We start from the raw sequence: 20,768 nt of genomic DNA, 5'->3' as shown, positions 1-20,768 counted from the left end.
TTATCCATTCAGATTTTATATTTCTTTGTGATTCAGTCTTGGTAATTTGCATATTTCCAAGAATTTTTCAACTTGCTTAGTTTGGTGGTATTCAGTTGCTAGAAGTAACTCCACATAATGGTCTGTATTTCACTGGTATCAGTTTTGAAGTCTCATGCTTCATTTCTAATTTTCGGTATTTGAATTCTTATTAGCTTAGGTAAGATTTGCTTTGGGTTTTTTCTGTTTAAAAAAACAAATTTAGCTATGTTGATTTATTCTACTGTTTTTCTATTCTCTGTTATATTTTTGTCTAATCATTTTTTAAAAATTTCCTTCTCCCAGCTTTAAGTTTGTCTGTTCCTTTTCTTCTGCTTGAGTTATAAAGTTAGTATATTTACATAAGATTACTTCATTTTAAATGTAGATTTTTTTGGTCACCATATACTTTCTCCTCACTCCCAGTTTTACCATAATCACTTGAGTATTATTATGTTATATTTTCTTTTTTCTGAAGAAACTATCAAATTTTCCTTTCTATCCTACCCATTGAATGTGCTACTGTTTTTTTTTAAATTTCTAAATAATTGTGAATTTTCCAGGTTTTTTTCTGTAACTAATGTCTAGTTTAATCTTATTTTGGTCAAAGAAGATACTTGGTATCATTTAAATATTTTGAAAATAGTTATTTTTTCTTATGTGGTCTATAGTGTAGAATGATTTTTATATGCACTTGAGAAAAATGTAAATTTCACCACTGTCCCTTGAGGTGTCAGTATATGTCTACTAGGTCTATTTATCCTATAGTGTAGTTTAAGGCCTTAGCTTCTTTACTGATTTTTTTTGTCTTCTTTTGGACATTGTACAGAATAGTGTATCAATGTCTCCTACTACTGTTGAACTATTGTATATTTCTCCCTTAGTTCTTTCAATATTTGCTTGATGTATTTAGGCATTATGTTAAGTGTACATTCATTCAGAATTGTTATGTTTTCACTGTTGATTGGCTTTTTAATCATTGTATAATGTCCTTTTCTCATGTTACAATTTCTGTCTGAAATTCTATTTTGTCTCATAGTAGTATATCTACTCCTATTTCATATGATTATCATTTTCATTGAATATTTTTTCCACTAATTGCCTTTAAGTATGTGAGTGTCCTTAAGTCCAACACAATAGTAAGAAAGTTGTGACTTGTTTATTTAGTTAGTGCTTTTGTTCATTCTGCTACCTTATTATACTTCATTATAAAATTTAATTCATTTAAATTTAAAATAATTATTTATAGAAATATAATCATGCCATTTGTTTGGTTTTTCCTTGGTTGTGTCTTGTACTTCTATCTGCTTTTCCTCTTTTCCTGTCTCTCATTTTGATTTTTTTTTTTTGTTGGGTGATATGTTCTGATTATTTTAGTTGTAGGTGTGTTTAACTTCTGTATTTTTCTTTATAGTTTCCATTTTAAAAGTCTTAATTATAGCATCTTATTTTAATCTGACTATTATTAAATTTAAATTTTAGAGAGCAGCTGGGCCATGTAACACACAACAGAACCACAGGTTAGGACCCAATCAGACTCCACAGCCAAGGCTGTGGAGCCACATGGAGCAGTTGTTGAGGACAATGCCCAGTTACACTCACTCACACACTCAATCATTCATAGTTTAAAACATTCCTTCCACCTTGGGGAGGTCCTTGTCTGAGGTCTTGGACTTGAGATCATGAGGCATGATCAGCCTCTCCTTCTGTCCACTAGAACAGGCCTGACTGTGTTTGAACAGGGCCCCAGGGGCCTTACCTTATCCTGAAATCTTGAAGGGGTTTTTAGTCCATCTCTTCTTCCAAGTCTGGTCAGGAGAAGCAAGCACAGTCATTGGTCACCCTCGCCCAATGAAGGAGGAACTGCCAGACAGGGTGGAGGAACCCCATCTTGTTCTTTGGAGAGAGATCTTGTTGGCCACTCTCTGGCTCCAAACTGGTGGCTTAAAGGGCCAGCACAATTAGTTTCCTGGTCAGGTGAGCAAAATAGAACAGCTCAGTGTTATAGCTCAAGTGCTACAGCTACTGGAATTTGAAGACTGAAGAATCCAAAAGTTACTCAAAGAGATGGAAAAAAACCTTTATTATCTGGCTGGCTCAGAGGAGCTTAACTGCTCCAAATTCTGAGTACTGAACAGAAATGGGAGCAATATTATATAGAGATCTATAGGGTAGAGGGGTGGGCGCATGTACCAGGTGACCACGCTCACATAAGTGGGAGGGTAGAGTTACAGAACATTCCTGAAACACACACCAGGTGAAACACATAGCATGCTCACAGAAGTGGAGGGGTGGAGTTAATAGAACATTCTTGAAAGGTATGGTAGAACATTCATGAAATGATGTTCTTGAAACATCATGCAGGTGAAACAGTTATAGAACATTTTGATACATGGGCAGGAACACCATGTAGTACAAATGGTTACATTTTGGCAACAGAACATTTAATGGGGGGGGCATGGCAAGTTCAAAGGTAAAAGGCCTGCCCTATTGTATATTATTACTTCATCATCCCCACCCCAGAGACAGCCCATAGTCATTGGAGGGTCAAAGCAGGGTATATAGGAACACTTCCTTTGTTTCAGTTTAGGACAACTCTGCAGGTTTATCCCAGGTCCTGAGTTCCTCATGGCCATCAACCAGCCATATTGTGGCCAAGTGATGGGATTGGGATGTTTCTTTAACACTACAGAGAACAGTGACTCATTTTCACTAGAATCAACAGTTATTTTAGGTATTAGTTTTTATTGTCTGCAATATCTTAGCCAACACCACTGGAATCTTTCCAAGAGAGGGCTTACAAAACATTTAATTGGCTGCTGTGCGACACTACACCATGCATATTTGGAATAAAAGATTCATTTGACAGCAAAGAAGGATTGGGAGAAGGTACATGAATATGGCATGGAAGGTCCTCCCACCTTTCCAGAATCTGACCTGGTGTAAGATGATAGAACCATGTGTGGAAGACACAGCTGAGGCACCAGCTTGGTGATGACAGCTACAGGGATGGGTTCTATCCTTTGGAGCACAATGTGTATGAGGTAAATCAACAGCAATTGTAGTGGATTGACTAATGATCAACATGTAACATCCAGCTGAACTGAATTAGCATGATCTGGGCATGGAGGATCTACCTGAGGATTGTTGTCAATAGCCATAAAAAGAGAACTGGAGGGGAAGAACATGCATGTTGATTTTCTAGAAGAAGTTTGCTGTGGATGGTTTTCCTGATGCAAACTTGGCTGTTCTCATCAGAGGAGGTGCTCAGGGCCTCACTGTCACTGGGAATGGTTGCTGTTTTCATCTGGGGAGCTCTGATCTTCACCATGAGCATTACTTCCTGTCTCCAATGTGGATCCCTCAGCTTGGTGGCACAAATCCTTCATCGCACTGGCATAGGTTTTCTGGCTTCCAGCACTGGCCTTTGAGCCTTCCAGGTGCAGATCCTCAATATGGACAAGAATGAGACATTGCCATGGGCTCTAGGCCACAGGCTGAACTCCTGGGAGACATTGCCTTGGATTCTAAACCTTTAGCTTGACTTGTGTAGGAAATTGCTGGGATCCAGGCCCTCAGCTGGATTCTTTGGGCCTCTAGTGTGTGGTTAATTTCTCTTGCACTCCTTTGCATTTGACCTTTTGGGTAATTATCATAAAATAATCCTATAAATTATGTGTCCTGAATTTAATTTATTCCCTTGCCAAAACCCTGACTACAACAACAATGATGCGGTTATTACCTCTTGGAAACACAGGGGTCTGAGAATTGGGGGAAACAGGAGTGGTGATGTATTCCTTCAATTCTAGAGGTCCATTTGAGTAATTTAAGGCTTCTATTCTCAATCCCAGACTTTGTAGATTTGCAGACTGAAGTTAGGGCAGAGCATCATGGTGGTGAACATATGACAGAGCAAAACTGTTCATATCACTGGGATCAGGGAGCAAAGAGGGGCTGAGAGAAAGATGTGTGTGTGTGTGTGGGGAGAGAGAGAGAGAGAGAGAGAGAGAGAGAGAGAGAGAGAGAGAGAGAGAGAGAGAGAGAAATTATTTAACAAAGCTCCTCATCTAAAACCCCATAAGTTGAATGAATCTATAAGTTGATGACTCCATTTTTGATGTCTGAGTCTTCATGATCCAATCACCTCCCAAAGGCTGCACATCTGAACACTGTCACACTAGGGACCAAGATTTTAGCATATTTAGATCTGGTCCCTAGGTGTCCTCATGGAATATATGGTAATTGATTTGCAATACCCCACCCCTCACTACTTTCTTTAGATAGGTTCTTGCTTAGTCACTAAATTGCCAAGGCTGTACTCAAACTTGCAGTGCCATTAATTGCCGTGGGAAAAGGGAGATATTCACAATTTTTTTCTCTGATTCCACTTCCCTGTTTATTTGTATAGACTGATAAATAGTCCTTTACAGAGTTCTTTATTTTGGCAGTAATCTTTGTTAAAGATATTTCCCAGACCTGATCTGATATCAACAGTGTGTGTTTTTCTACACGATTAATGTTGTGTTGGAATGATCTCAGTCTGGGTCCTTAGCTATGCTGTGTTTTCACCTTGACCATCATTCTGATGTTTCTCAGGCACTCTGTTTTTCTCTGGGTCATAACTGTATCGAGACAGCAAGTTTACTGTTTCTATTTCTGTTTCATGATTCTCAGAGGAAGAAGGTCTGAGAGAAGAGAAACTCCTGAATGTAGAGGAGGAAACCAGAAGTGAGGATACTGAGCTCAGAGACTCGAGTGTCAAAGAATCAGTGTGCCTGAACTGAAACTTGTATATGTTGGTTCAAGCTAGGACTTCATTCTATGTTTACTATCTGTGTCTATATAGGATAATGCTACCCTCTGCTCCATTTTTACACCTCCTGTCCATAGTAAGCATTTTGGTGCTTCTAAACTACTTCTACGTAATCAAGAAATCCTTGTGAACATCTAGAGATGTCAACACAAACTGCTTTTACCATATTCATAACTTGGCTACTTTAACCCAAGTGTATATAGTCTTCTGGTTGCAACCCCAATGAGTGACTTGTAGTCAGACTGGGGAAGATGCTCACATAGTTCAGCCTGAGACCTGAGGTTTCTCTCCCCACAGATGAGCTCACAGTAAAACACTTGGCTATTCCAGAAATGTGCTATGCTAATGGTTTCATCTCTTCTTGCATAATTTTAACACTTCCCCCAGTGATTCTAAATTTTTTTTTCACATAGAAGCAGAAGCAGATGTGACAGGACTTTCCAAGTAAAAAGAAATAAATCCAAACTATTAAAACTCAGGCAAACATCTCAGGGAAATACTCAGAAGAGAAAAGTACAGAAATTAGTTGGAAGCAGAATGTTTTTAAGTTCTTAATGTAGAAACATTGGCTGTGATGAGTCTCAGAGCTGTGGTTATGGGTTACTGATTAAAGAACACATTTCTTACAGACTCTTTTATTTTCTGGTACTGGAGATTGAAACCACAGCCTTTGCACTGACTAACCCCCTCCACCTTCTTGAGACAAGCTTTATCTAAGTCACTAAATTGCCTAGGCTGCCCTCAGATTTGCAATTTTCTTGGCTTGCCTCTTAGAGTGCTGGGGTTACAGGTGTGGACCATGCCTGGCTATCTCATATGTTCTCAACCACAGCAAGCTTTTTAAATTTTATTTTATATTATTTGTAATTGTTGTGCTGGGAATCAAACTCAGGGCCTCATATGTGTTAGGCAAACATGCTACCACTGAGCTACACCTCTAACCCTAAAGTGATACTGTAAAATATTTTACCCCTTAGTACAGTTAGGTTTTAGCTGGGGAAACGATTCTCAATTCTCTGTTCAAACTTCCTCTGGCTATGGAAAAAGATGTGAAACTTTCATCTCTTGGTAGAAAATCGAAGTGGGGGAATTAGACTAGGGTCACAATGAGTGACATTCTCTAAGGTGTGGACTTTTCTTGTTCCCTCAGCGTGTTATCAGCATGAGTGTGGATGTTCTCCTCAACTCATATCCTAGAGGGCACTGATGCATGGAATGTTGGGAAGTGGTTCTACTCTAAGTAGGAGTTTTAATCTCTCTAAACTGCTCTCTATTTCAGTGTTGTAATTACTTGTTTAGAAAAACAATGAAGTAAATGTCTAGGTTCATTCTGTGAAGACGAGGAATTCAAATGATCAACTGGTAAGCACAATTCAAATGATAAACTGTCATGTACAGGAAGTGCCTAATCATATTCTCAAATTCCACCTGAGGGTGCACCTGTTAGAGAAAAAAAGTGGGGATGAAGTTGCTAATTTCTGACCTGCTGTAGTAGGCTCAATTAAATCACACATTGTACAGAGTAGTGCCAAATTTTCCACCCTTCTGATCTTGCAGGGAAAGTTGTTCTGCTACATAATATGACTTGTACATGTCTCAGTTCTCCAATCCTTCCAATAAGAAGTAAAGTGAAGTGCGAGCACTATGGACTCTCTGCAGTACTACTAATGGCTATGGGGCGTGTTTGGGAGGCCACACCTCCAACTACTACCTTCCTATAAGTGTGTTTTTGTTTAATTCTCAAGCTCTATTTTCTGCCGTTCCTCATGTTTCCAGTCTTGCCTCTGCCTTATCTCACCTAACATGTGTGGACATTTCACTGTTTCTTCTTACTCCAAAATATTACTTTAAAAGCACTTATGGATGTTTTGGTGTTAAAGGGCAAGTGAGAAAGAGTATACTCTAGGCAAGGTGGAAATATCAGCAAGCTAACCTGACCTTAATATCCCACTGCAGTTATTCCCCAGGCTTTCCACTCCAGCGAATTTCCTTGGATATCTTTTCTTTTTTACCCTGAGACCATTACTTTATACACAGTCTTCCCTCTTTCCTTTGGCCTTTCTTAATTACTTTCTTGTTTATGTTTTGGAATGGGTTCCATATAGCATTCTGAAATTTATCCCTGTTCCTCAGGTCCAGAGGGTTAACAGGAAAGTAAGCTGATAAAAGTTCTCCCCTCAGCAGAAGCAAAGCAGGAGAATTTTGCTTGCTTCATAGTGTATGCTTTGTTCACAGAAAGTCAGAGGATGGTTTTCTCAAACAGTCACTGCTTGGACAATCTTGATTCCCTGACCTCACATTTGAACATTCACAGACTGACCCCACTGTAGAGTTAGTGGATTTTGCTCATCTGGCTTTCTGCCTGTCTTGTGCTTCGGTCCAACAGGGACTTCCCAAATTTCTGAATAGGATCATAATATAGATTTAACAATCAGATCATTCTGGTTGTAGGTGCTAAAGGAAACTTTTTCCACATAGCAGATTTATTGTAGGAATACAAATCCAATTGTAATAATGGGACACTCACTGACTTCTTATATATTTATTTATTTATTTATTTATTTTTGGTACTAGGAGTCAAACTCAGGACCTTGCTCTTGTGAGGCAGGCATGGTGCCACTGAGCTAAATCCCCCCAGCCCACTGACTTAACATACAGTACGCATACGACATTAACTTTACTCTTCTCCAGAACCACTCTCTTTTCCTGAATGTAAAAATAACTACTGTTATTTCTTTTCTTTTCTTTTTTTTTTGCTACCAGAGGTTGAACTCAGGTCCTTGTGCTTGCGCAGCAGGCGGTGAAATCACTGAGCTAAATCCCCAGCCTACTGTTATTTCTTTTGATGTAGGAAAATTTTGTTACAAACCACTGTGGTGATAAATGTAAATGCATCTAATGGTGCACAAAAAAACATCCTGCACTTTGGTAGTATCTGATTAACAGTAATGCAAGAATAACGTCTTGCTGATCTCCACTTTGCAGGAAACTGTGGTATGACTCATATATTTTAGATTGCTCTGAAAGATCTACAGTATCTGCAGAATTTCCTGAACTAGCAGCCTCACCTTAGATGAATCATAGAGATAAAAGGGCATTTAATTTCATGAATTTGAATTTGATTTGCATAAGTGTATGAAGTTATAATGTTTCATGTAGTTTGGCTCAAAATTGAAAACTACTTGTAATATGCTAGGAAAATACATCTCAAGCGGGATAATTTGTTTCACATGCCATACCAAAAGTGTGAACTACCGGGGGCTGCCTACTGTAAAGTCAACTCTGGTGAACAGTAATGATAGGGAGTGAGTATCCAAAGAATTGATCACTCAGTGTGAGTGCAGTTTCTGGGCAGGGGAAGCCTAGATTGCCCCAGTGAGTGGAGGGCAGCAAGCTGGGCTCAGGCTGGTGAAAATCTCCAACCTGGGAAGCCAACTGCATGGGAAAGAATGAGTGTAGTAAGCAGGAAAGTTCTGATGCTCTATCTTCCCAATTCATTTTATCACTTGATGGTAACCACAGAAATCTGTGGCAACAATCTATGCTGCTCACTGTGCCCATGACTCACACTTATCAGGGAAGTACAAAGGTTACCATGTTTTGAAGTGAAGCAATAAAAAAAAAAAGTGTGATTGATATAGTTGAGTGATAAATTAGTGAAATAGAATGTAAATTTACCAAGCTGTAAAGAGAAAAAAGAAAGGTAGAAAATATCACTGAAATGGTAAAGAATATCGAGACAGCATCTACTTATCAGGAGTCTGAGCAGGAAAGAAACAAACTTGGTAAAACAACAACAATAACAACAACAAAAACAACAAAGAATTGCAAAGTTAATAGGTAGAAATTTCACAGAAAAACATGAAGTTCCATTTGAAAAGACTTACAGATGTCTACGAAAGTAAGGTAAACAAAAGCAATGACACATACATAAATTACAGAGATATTTAACAAGAACCTGAGTAAAATTTTCAAACAGCACATCCCTCTGCCAGGAAACAAGAACCAGATTGACTCTAACCTTGTGGCAAACAGCAGCCCTTATATGATGACAGGCCATGTCTCAGAAGCATTCCAAAAACAAGAACTTTGAATTTAACATTTTGTATAGCAAAAAACGTCATTTTGAAGTGAAGCAGAAATATAAACTAGATAAGTTCACAACTTTATAAAATACATATGATGCTGCTATCAAAAAAGAAAGCATGAAATTAATTCCTTAATAAGTATTAGGGAATCATAATATTTTTCAAAGATCAAGCTTAGTTAATCATAGGTGTAGATAAGATTTTTGTTAAATTTATTGCAGCTATTAATGAATAATTATTATTTTACACACATAGTAAAAATATCACAACAGAAAACAGAAAAAAAAGATTCTAGTTTACTTATTCTTGGCATGTCGTCTATTTTTATGAATTTATCCATTTCATCTACATTATCTAATTTTTGGCATACAATTGTTTATAAAATTTCTATAGAGTTGTCAATAATCCTCTCATTTTCATTTATAATTTTAGTAATATGCGTCTTTTTTCCTTTTTTCTTTACATCATCTACTTGACAGTTTGTCAATTTTATTGACATTTGGTAAAACCAAGCTTTTCATTTTATTATCATTGTCTATTGTTTTTCTACTTTTGTTTATCTTTTCTCTAATATTTATTATTCCATCACACTGCTAACTTTGGGTCTAATAGTTCTTCTCTTCCTAGATTTTTCAGTTGTAAAGTTATTTACAAAGTATTTTATAGCCTTGCTGTAATTACTTATTAGTTACAGAATTTTTTTTTGCTTGATTCTGTGGTAATTTGGTAATAAATAATACAATGATAGTTTGAAATCTTTCTTCTAATCTCTATACCTTTTATTTCCTTTTCTGCTCTTATCTAGGACTTCCAGGATGATATTGAAAAGGACTGGTGAGAGGGAGCATTCTTCCATGGCTCCTATCTTAGCGGGGAGGCATGGAATCTTTTACCCTAAGTTGAGAAAGTTTTACCTCTACCCATAATTCACTAAGAGAGTTTTAAAATTCTTTTCTTTCTAATCATGTATGAATATTATATTTTGTCAAATGTGTTTTCTGCACATGTTGCTATAATCTTGTGATCTTTCTTATTGATTATTTTGATATGATGCATTACACTAATTGATTTTTGGAGGTGGAATCCTTGTATACCTGAGATAAATCCCACTGGGTCAAATTGTACCCTTCTTTAAATACATTATTAGACACCACAGTATTTACTAACTTTACAGTTGTAGTCATGAGAGATCTTGGTCTTTTTCCCCCTTGTAATGTTTGTCTCTTTTGGTGTTAGGCTAATTCTGTACTGGGTTCACAGGATGAGTTGAGAAATACCTTCTGTCCTTTAGTCTTTTGGAAAAACAACCATGAGTCATAAGTCCCTGTTATTTGATCCATCTTGTCTGGCATTTTGTAATACCCCAAGTAAACCAAAAACCAAAGTTTTTCTGCTTACTCAGGCTTCTCACCTGGTGCTAAGATTATTATGGAAGCAAACACTTTTGCATTTGGACTTACAGGGTGGACCTTCTCAGCATTCATGTCTCTCCCGCCCACAGTAGCCAAGCTCTGAAATGCACCTGTAGTTGATCTTTGGTGGCTGTTTTATGCCGCTTCCTCAGTGGTTATCAGACCTCTTCTTGGTATTAGTGCTGGATGCTAGGACCAAGATATTTTCCAGCACATGTTACGTAAAATTTTCACTTTACTTTTTTAACAAGAACAAGGAAGTAGGTTTTATTTTGTTTGATTGATTGCTTAGTTTTTCTTCTTTGAAACAAGAGGCAGAGTTGTTTTGATCCCACTCTTTCCTCAGAGTCCATGCAAGTTTTGCCTGTCCCTTAAGGTGAAAGGTTGCTGCACCATCTCTGCCAGCTTAAGATTTTCACTTCTTACAAGAGAAAGTTTGGGAGAAGGCAGGGCTTTGCTTTTCTCTTGCAGGAATTGCTGATCGCCTCTCCCCGCTCCTGGGTCACAGAAGTCTATGTTAGGTCTTGTGCTGCTCCAGATCCTTCTGGTGAGCTCCCAGTGGAGACCGTGGAGAAGATCTTCTGAGTGGTGTGAAATACCTTGGTGTCTTGCCCAGCACCTCTGCCATTCCAGACAGACAAGGCAGCCTATGCTTTCTTTAGCAACTCATTAAACTTCATCTTATGTCCTATTATTTGAGTGGGCTGGTCTTCAGGAATTCGAATTACTTGGATAACTTCTGACTGGATTCAGAAGAATAAGCTGAGAGGAGAAAAATAGTATGAATTTGTGGTTGATCTTTTTTTTATTATTGAGGGAAGAAGAGCATTCTTTGTAACTCTCTAAAATCTTAGTGGAAGGGGAAGTCTCAATGATTATTATATTAAAGAATTTTCCCATTTCTGGAAGATTTTCATCTCTAAGTCTCTTTCTGTTGTATATTTTATGTCCCTCATTTTATCTATCCTAACTCTAGCCCTTGTATCATCATAAAAATCATATTTGATTAAATGCCAATTTTTAAATATAATTTTGTTCTGACTTGATATTACCTTCATTCAGAAAACAATTTTTCCTTTTAATTTTTTTTCTGTATCATATTCTTTTTATTTATTTATATATATATTAATTGGTACATTTTAGGTACAAAATACATTTACACTTATCATTGAGTGTTTGTATCAGAACATGATGTATCTTAGTTCTTATTTTTTCTCCCATTACCTGTGCACCCTTCACCCCCTCCACCCTTCCCTATTTACACAGAGTTTGATTCCATTTTTTTCCCTTTCTCATAATTTTTCCTTTCCCTTCTCCCCTTTCCCCTTCCTCTCCCACCATCCCCAAACCCTTGGACCTTTTTCTTCCTTTTAATTTTTAAGGCAGATAGATTGAATCAAAACAAATTACTTTGGGTGGTAATTTTGCTAAGGTTAAGATTATTTCTGGCTTATCTTTTGGGGATTCAGCTCTCCTGAAATTTCAACAGAATCTGGGGTTTAGGGGATTGGTACTTGAAAGATCATGAATTATAATCTTATTTTCCACAGTCTTGGGAGCCCACTGAAAACTAGTTTTTTTAAACTTTATTTTAATTGTAGTTGTCCACAAAACAACTATAACTTGGTTCTCTTATTTTATGGTTTGCATGAGCATGTGTGTGTGTAAGACATTTAATTATATAAATAATTATAATTTTTGTGTATTATTTCACAACTATTTTTATATTAAATTTGGTTAAGTTCACAGTAATACTCTGGGTTGCAAGCTGTGGCTCAGCTTGATCCAACTAAGTATACTCTTTCACACTGGCCATATTGGAAGCATTCCCTGAGGTTTGTTTAGCCATCAAATGTGCCCACTCTAGTTGTCTATTTTCCTGTTTTGTTGCTGTTGTTTGTTTAATCTATTTTCACTCTAGCATAGCCCTTTCCCTATTCTATGTTCCTTGTTACCCTTGTTAAAGATTGCCTGAATATATTTATGGAAACATATAAGCTCTGCAATGTTATTTCACAGTAAAAAGAGAAATTTTGTCATTTGTGACAATACAGATGAACCTCAAAGAGATTGTGCTAAATGAAATAAGCCAAATAGGGAAAGATAAATATTGTATGACATGTATGAAATCTAAAGAGGATGAACTCACAGAAACAGAGGAAAAGGGTGGTTTCCAGCAGTTGAGGGTAGGGAAAATGTTAACTAAATGGTACAAACTTTCAGTTATAAGATAAACAAGTTCTGGGGAAAGTAATGAATTCAAGTGGTAATGGATGTGCTAATTAATTTGGTTGTGGTAATCATTATATAATATATAATATGTCAAATCACCACATTGCATATTTGAAATACATTCACTCTCCTTGTCAATTAAATATTTTAAAATAAAAAGAAAGAAGATCATGGAATGATATTTCTGAGGTGATATTAGAAAAAAATTATCTATATATATATCTATATGCAATGAAAATATTATAGAAAAATAAAATCATATTAAAGACATTCTGTGTGAATGTGAAAAGAAATGATTTAACAGATTTTTACTATAATAAATTCTAAAGAAAATACTTCTGGCTGAACTTAATATGTCTACAGGAAGTAATGATGAGTGCAATAAATGGGAAAAATTAGAAACTATCAAAGAACTTATTTTTTTCTTATATGGCTTAAAATACATATGACTGACACAAGTATCATAACATTTATATATATATTACATATACAATAATAACTCTTAAGATATTAATAACTAGTATCCTCTGTTTTTTGTTTGTTTGTTTTTGGGGTTTTTTTTGGTACTGGGGATAGAACTCAGAACTTTGTGCTTGGGAAGCAGGCGGCAGCACCACTGAGGTAAATCCTCTGCCCCTAGTATCCTCTGTTTTAACATTCTTATATTTTACCTAAAGTGCAATAATATAGAAACTAAAATAAAAATATTTCACATATTAAATTAACACATAGAAGGAGAAAAAACTTGAAAAAGGATCCAAAGAGAGATAGCATACAGAAAATACAGACCAAATTAATAGCACTAAATCCAACCATATAATAGCTACATTAAATCTAAATTGACCAAATCTTCAATGTGTTTTAAACAATAACTTACTAGGACAGACAAAATAAATAATAGTGAAAATACTTAACTTTGGAGAGGATGGATTTCCCATATTGGTAATGGAAATATGGCTGATTGGGAAAACATTTTGGCAATTTCTTAGAAACTATATACATATTTATCACACAAAGTACTGATTGCACTCATAGGAATTTATTCCCAAGATATTAAAAAACAAAAACATTAACAAAAAAACTCATATAAAATGCTCAGAACAGGTGTATTTCTAATAGAGCAATGGAAAGAGCTCAAATGGCTTCAACAATATGAAAGGCTGAACTACTACATCCACACATTGGAACATGATAGCAATAAAAATGAAAGAACTATTCATACTTTCAATAATCTACCTGGACCTCAAAGGCATTATAATAAAAAAGTCAATCTCAAAAGGTATAATTCCATTTCTATAGCATTCTCTAAATAGCAAATCTACAGAGTTGGAGAACAAATTAGGGGAGACGGGAATTGGGGAAGAGTCCTACCTCTTCCATTTTCTGTAAGATGTTGGGTAGAATGATTGTTAATTCTTATTTTTTGTAGAACTCTCCAGTATAATAATCTGGGTATTGATAATTGTTTTGAGTGAGTTTTCTGAATGAAAACTCAATTTATTTAATTTTTATTTGAATATTGAGATGATTTATTTAATAAAAGTGAGTATACATATATTTTTAGGAGCGATTCACTTGATCTAGGCTGTAAGCTGTTAAATTCATCAGTAGGGCTTATCTTTTTACAAAAAATTTTATTGGTACATTTTAGGCATACTATACATTTAGATTTCTCATTGGGAACTTGTACCTGTACATGATGTATCTTGGTTGTTATTTTTTCCCCATTCCCTGCACTCCCTTCACCCCTCCACCCTTCCATATTTACAAAGACTTTCTTTCCATTTTTTCCATTTCTCATCATTTTTCCTTTCCCTTCTTTCCTTTCCCCCACCCCTCCCACTTCCCCTACCCCTTTGGACCTTTTCTACCTATTTCACATTATCAATTATTCATTCTAATCATTGGGACATTTTAGGTATACAATATAATGACATTCATCATTGGAAATTTGCACCTTTACATAATCTCTCTTGGTTCTTATTTTCCCCCCTTCCTCTGCCCTCTTTTCAACCCCTCCATCCTTCCCTATATACAAAGACTTTGTTTCCATTTTTCCATTCTCTCATATTAATTCCATTCCCTTCTTTCCTTTCCCCTACCCCTCCCACTTCCCCTTCCTTTTTGCCCCTTTTCTTCCTATTTCACATTATCTATTATACATTTTAGTCCTTATTTACACTTTCAGTTTCTCACACTAGAGAAACTATTTGGTATTTATACATGTGTGTCCTATTAATTTCACTTAAGAGCATTGCCTCAATGTGCATCCATTTAGCAATAAATGTCTCTAATTTCTCATTTTTTATTGCTGAGTAGTACTCCATTTTATAAAAAACCTCACATTTTCTTGATCCAGTCTCTGACAGCAGTTATGGAGTCTGTGGTGCACACAGGTATCAGCTAAGTGCAGAACAATATGGTGGGAACCGTAATTACTGGCAAGGCAATGGCTACTGGGATCCAAGATAAGCAGGTAGACCTCCTGGATCTGGGGTCACTTATGACCGAATTCAAGGGCAGGTTCCAGATTCCTTAACAGATGATGGTGAAGAGGAAGAGAATTGGGACCAACGGGGTGAATCTCACTTTTTAAGCCAGTCTAATAAATTTCTTCTGTCCCTTCAGAAGGACAAGGGGTCGGTGCAAGCACCTGAAATAAGCAGCAATTTCATTAGGGACTCTTTAGCTGTTAATGAAAGAAAAACTTTTTCAAAAAACCTAGAAAAAAGTGATATTAAAGATCGAGGGCCTCTTAAAAAAAGGAGGCAGGAAGTGGAAAGTGAGTCTGAAAGTGATGGTGAGCTTCAGGACAGAAAGAAAGTTAGAGTGGGTATAGAGCAGGGAGGGACCTCAGAGCCCCCAGGTTCAGAGCTGATTGGGCCTTCTTGTGTCATGGATGACTTCAGAGACCCACAGCCATGAAAGGAATGTGCCAAGCAGGGGAAGATGCCTTGTTACTTTGATCTTATTGAAGAAAATGTTTATTTAACAGAAAGAAAGAAGAATAAATCCCACCGGGACATTAAGCGAATGCAATGTGAGTGTACACCTCTTTCCAAAAATGAAAGAGCTCAAGGTGAAATAGCATGTGGGGAAGATTGTCTTAATCGTCTCCTCATGATTGAATGTTCTTCTCAGTGTCCAAATGGGGATTACTGTTCCAATAGATGGTTTCAGAGAAAACAGCATGCAGATGTGGAAGTTATTCTTACAGAAAGGAAAGGTTGGGGCTTAAGAGCAGCCAAAGATCTTCCTTCGAACACCTTTGTCCTGGAATATTGTGGAGAGGTCTTGATCATAAAGAATTTAAAGCTTGGGTGAAGGAATATGCATGAAACAAAAACATCCATTACTATTTCATGGCTCTGAAGAACGATGAGATAATAGATGCCACTCAGAAAGGAAACTGCTCTTGTTTCATGAATCACAGCTGTGAACCAAACTGTGAAACCCAAAAATGGGCTGTGAATGGACAGCTGAGAGTTGTTTTTTTTTTTACCACCAAACTGGTTCCTTCAGGCTCAGAGTTAACATTTGACTATCAGTTTCAAAGATATGGAAAAGAAGCTCAAAAATGTTTCTGTGGGTCTGCTAATTGCCGGGGTTACCTGGGAGGAGAAAACAGTCAGTATCAGAGCTGCTGGAGGGAAAATGAAAAAGGAACGCTCTTGTAAGAAGGATTCAGTAGATGGAGAGCTGGTGAAGGAAAATGATGGAAAATGGTGAAGGTCTTTCTGATAAAAACCAGGTGCTCAGTTTATCCCAGTTAATGGTTCGGATTGAAACTTTGGAGCAGAAACTTACCTGTCTCAAGCTTATTCAGAATACACACTCACAATCCTGCCTGAAGTCCTTTCTGGAACGACATGGGCTGTCTTTGTTATGGATCTGGATGGCAGAGCTTGGCGATGGCCAGGAAAGTAACCAGAAGCTTCAGGAAGAGATCATAAAGACCTTGGAGCACTTACTCATTCCTACTAAAAATATGTTGGAGGAAAGCAAAATACTTCCAATTATTCAGCGTTGGTCTTAGACCAAGACCACTGCTCCCCAATTGAGTGAAGGAGATGGGTATTCCAGTGAAAATACATCTTGTGCACACCCCCCCCTCAATACACCTGGTCCTTCTACCAAGCTGAGCACAGAAGCTGGCACAGACACTCCCAAGAAACTCGTGTTTCACAGACTTAAAATTATAAGTGAAAATAGCATGGATAGTGCAATCTCTGATGCACCCAGTGAGCTGGAGGGTAAAGATGGCAAAGAGGACCTTGATCAGCTAGAAAATGTCACTGTAGAGGAAGAGGAAGAGATGCAGTCATGACAGCCATTCCCTGAACAGCTGCCTGAATTCAAAGTTGAGAGTGAAACCACTGTGGAGGCCAGTAAACTTCCCACATTGGAACCAGAAGCTGACACTGAGACGGAGCCCAAAGAGAGCAGTGGCACCAAGTTGGAAGAACCCATTGCTGAGGAAACACCATCCCAGGATGAAGAGGAGGGCGTGTCTGATGTGGAGAGTGAAAGGAGCCAAGAACAGCCAGATAAAACAGTGGATATAAGTGATTTGGCCACCAAGCTACTGGACAGTTGGAAAGACCTAAAGGAGGTGTATCGAATTCCAAAGAAAAGTCAAACTGAAAAGGAGAGCACAGTAACTGAGCGAGGAAGAGATGCTGTTGGACTCAGAGATCAAACAGCTGCCCCAAAGACTCCTAACAGGTCAAGAGAGAGAGATCCAGATAAGCAGACTCAGAGTAAAGAGAAAAGGAAATGAAGGGGCTCCCTCTCACTACCTTCTTCAGCCTATGAGCATGGAACAAAAAGGTCAGATGACAGGTATGACACACCAACTTCTAAAAAGAAGGTATGAATTAAAGACAGCAATAAACTCTCTACAGAGGAACGCTGAAAGTTGTTTGAGCAAGAAGTGGCTCAGCGGGAGGCTCAGAAACAGCAGCAGCAGCTGCAGAATCTGGGAATGACATCACCACTGCCCTATGACTCTCTTGGCTATAATGCCCCCCATCACCCCTTTGCTGGCTACCCACCAGGCTATCCCATGCAGGCCTATGTGGACCCCAGCAAGCCAAATGCTGGAAAGGTGCTCCTGCCCACTCCCAGCATGGACCCTGTGTGTTCTCCTGATCCTTACAATCATGCTCAGCCCTTGGTGGGACATTCTACAGAACCCGTTGCCACCCCTCCACCAGTGCCAGTGGTGTCACATGTGGCAGCCCCTGTGGAAGTATCCAGTTCACAGTATGTGGGCCAGAGTGATGCTGTGGTACACCAAGACTCCAGCGTTGCTGTCATGCCAGTACCAACCCCAGGCCCAGTCCAGGGACAGAATTACAGTGTTTGGGATTCAAACCAACAATCTGTCAATGTACAGCAGCAGTACTCTCCTGCACAATCTCAAGCAACCATATATTATCAAGGAGAGACATGTCCAAGTGTTTATGATGTGACATCTCCTTATTCACAGACAACTCCACCAATTGTACAGAGTTATGCCCAGCTAAGTCTTCAGTATATCCAGGGACAGCAAATTTTCACAGCTCACCCACAAGGAGTGGTGGTACAGCCAACTGCAGCTGTAACTACAATTGTTACTCCAGGGCAGCCACAACCTTGGCAGCCACAACCTTTACCGCCACCTGAAATGGTTGTGACAAATAATCTACTGGATCTGCCACCCCCGTCTCCTCCCAAATCAAAAACCATTGTCTTACCTCCCAACTGGAAGACAGCCCGAGATCCAGAAGGGAAGATTTATTACTACCATGTGATCACAAGGCAGACTCAGTGGGATCCGGCTACTTGGGAAAGCCCAGGAGGTGATGGCAGCCTTGAGCATGAAGCTGAGATGGACCTGGGAACCCCAACATATGATGAAAACCCCATGAAGACATCAAAAAAGCCCCAGACAGCAGAAGCAGACACTTCCAGTGATCTGGCTAAGAAAAGCAAAGAAGTGTTCAGAAAAGAGATGTCTCAGTTCATCGTCCAGTGCCTGAACCCTTACCGGAAACCTGACTACAAAGTAGGCAGAATCACAACGGAGGATTTCAAACACTTAGCTCGAAAGCTGACTCATGGTGTTATGAACAAGGAGCTGAAGTACTGTAAGAACCCTGAGGACCTGGAGTGCAATGAGAATGTGAAACACAAAACCAAGGTGTACATAAACAAGTACATGCAGAAGTTTGGGGCTGTTTGCAAACCCAAAGAGGACATGGAGTTAGAGTGACCAGTGGGGCCAGGGTGGGAGGATGGCTGATCAGACAGGCCAGACCGGGAGAAGAAATTCCGTGGGCCTCTGTCCCACCCCCACCGTCAGGCTGTGCTACTGATGACACATCACCCTGGGAACTCAAGCCTGCAGGTGTCACCTGAAAGCCACAGATGACCCCTAGTTTCAAGCAGTTGGGCGGTGGTTAGAGGTCATCAGAGGGAACAGCCCAGGGAAGACCCTGGCCAAGCCTGACTCGACCCCACTTTCCACCTGGGTCTCCTCCTTGGCGGTGCTGTCAGTGCACAGACCCATGCGTGTCCTCACCCAAGACCCTTTACCCTGACAATCTGTATTATATTTTAAAGTATATGTGAATATATGGAAAATAATTTTTTTTCTTGGTTTTTGTTTGGTTTTTGTTTTGCTTTAGCCTCTATGTGCTACGATCACAGAAAGATTTTGTAAGGGTGGTTTAAGTTCTCCTGCAAGGTTTAATTTGTTATCGTGTGAATATTCCAAAGCAGGCTGCTTTGTGGTTTTGGCTAGCCCTGTGCTCTGTTGATAAGATTGATTTACTGCTTAAAATCACTTTACTTTATCCAATTTTTACTGAACTTTTTATGTAAAAAATAAAATGAATTAAAGGAAAAAAACCAAAAACACAAAGGGGAGGAATCCAACAACAAAAAAAGTCATGGAAATGATAATGCATATCAGCTATAACCATCAATATTAATGGACTCAATTCATCAACCAAAAGAAAGAGACTGGCAGAATGGGTCAAGAAGCAAGATCCAACAATATGCTGCATACAAGAAACACATTTAATTCAAAAAGAAACTCATAGACTGAAAGTTAAAGAGTGGAAAACAATACTCCAAGCAACAGGATCCCCCCCCCCAAAAAAAAAACAGGAGTAGCTAACCTCTTTGCACATCAAGTGGATTTCAAACCAACACTGATTATGAGAGGCAAGGAACGGCACTACATCCTTGTAAAGGGAACAATCCAACAGGAAGTGATCACAATCCTAAACATATATGCACCAAACACTAGTGCACCCAACTATATAAAACAAATACCAATGGACATGAAAAATCAAATGAGTACTAACATAATATTAGTGGGGGACCTCAATATCCACTATCACAAATAGATCAACTAGACAAAAAATAAGCAATGAAATACTAGAACTCAATCAAACTCTTGAACAAATGAACTCAACAGATCTTTACACAGTGTTTCACTCCACAAAATCAGAGTACACGTTCTTTTCAGCAGCACACGAGTCATTCTCAAAAATAGATAACATACTCACTCATAGAACATGTTTAAGTAAGTGCAAAAGAATTGAAGTTATCCACTGTATATTATCAGACCGTAGTGTGATGAAATTGGAGATCAATAGCAAAAGAAACTGCAAGAATTTCATAAACACATGGAAATTGAACAACACACTTCTGAATAACCAATGGGTCACAAAGGAAATTAAAGAAGAAATCAGACAGTTCTAACAATTAAATGACAATGACAATACAATATATCAGAATATATGGGACACAATGAAAGCAGTTTTACGAGGGAAATTCATAGGAGTGAATACTCATATTAGGAAAATAGAATGAGCACAATTAAACAACCTGTTGCTGCTGGGGATTTAGCTCAGTGGTTCTGCCAATTGTCTCACAAGCACAAGGTCCCAAGTTCGATCCCCGGTACCAAAAAACCAAAACAAAACAGAAAAAACCTTGATGCTGAACCTCAAGCTTCTAGAAAAAGATGAGCAGGACAAACCCAAAGGTCATACATGGGAGGAAATTATAAAGATCAGGGCAGAAATCAATGCAATGGAGACCAAGAAATCAATACAAAAAAAAACAATGAAACCAAGAGTTGGTTCTTTGAAAGAATAAACAAAATTGACAAACCCTTAGCCAACCTTATCAGAAAAAGGAAAGAAAAGG

General features: G+C 38.2%; 1 pseudogene; it reads left to right on the top strand.

Moving 5' to 3' along the window:
* Positions 1-12,916: 12,916 nt before the first annotated feature.
* On the top strand, positions 12,917-18,847 carry LOC101718561 (histone-lysine N-methyltransferase SETD2 pseudogene; annotated as a pseudogene).
* The last annotated feature ends 1,921 nt before the right edge of the window (positions 18,848-20,768 follow it).

This window comes from Heterocephalus glaber, unplaced genomic scaffold (assembly GCF_053883595.1).
Source record: "Heterocephalus glaber isolate CG9 unplaced genomic scaffold, H.glaber_assembly_v1.0 deba00001444, whole genome shotgun sequence".
NCBI classification, from domain to species: domain Eukaryota; kingdom Metazoa; phylum Chordata; class Mammalia; order Rodentia; family Bathyergidae; genus Heterocephalus; species Heterocephalus glaber.
Note: the sequence above shows the minus strand (reverse complement) of the source record. Positions and strands in the feature narration are given on the sequence as shown.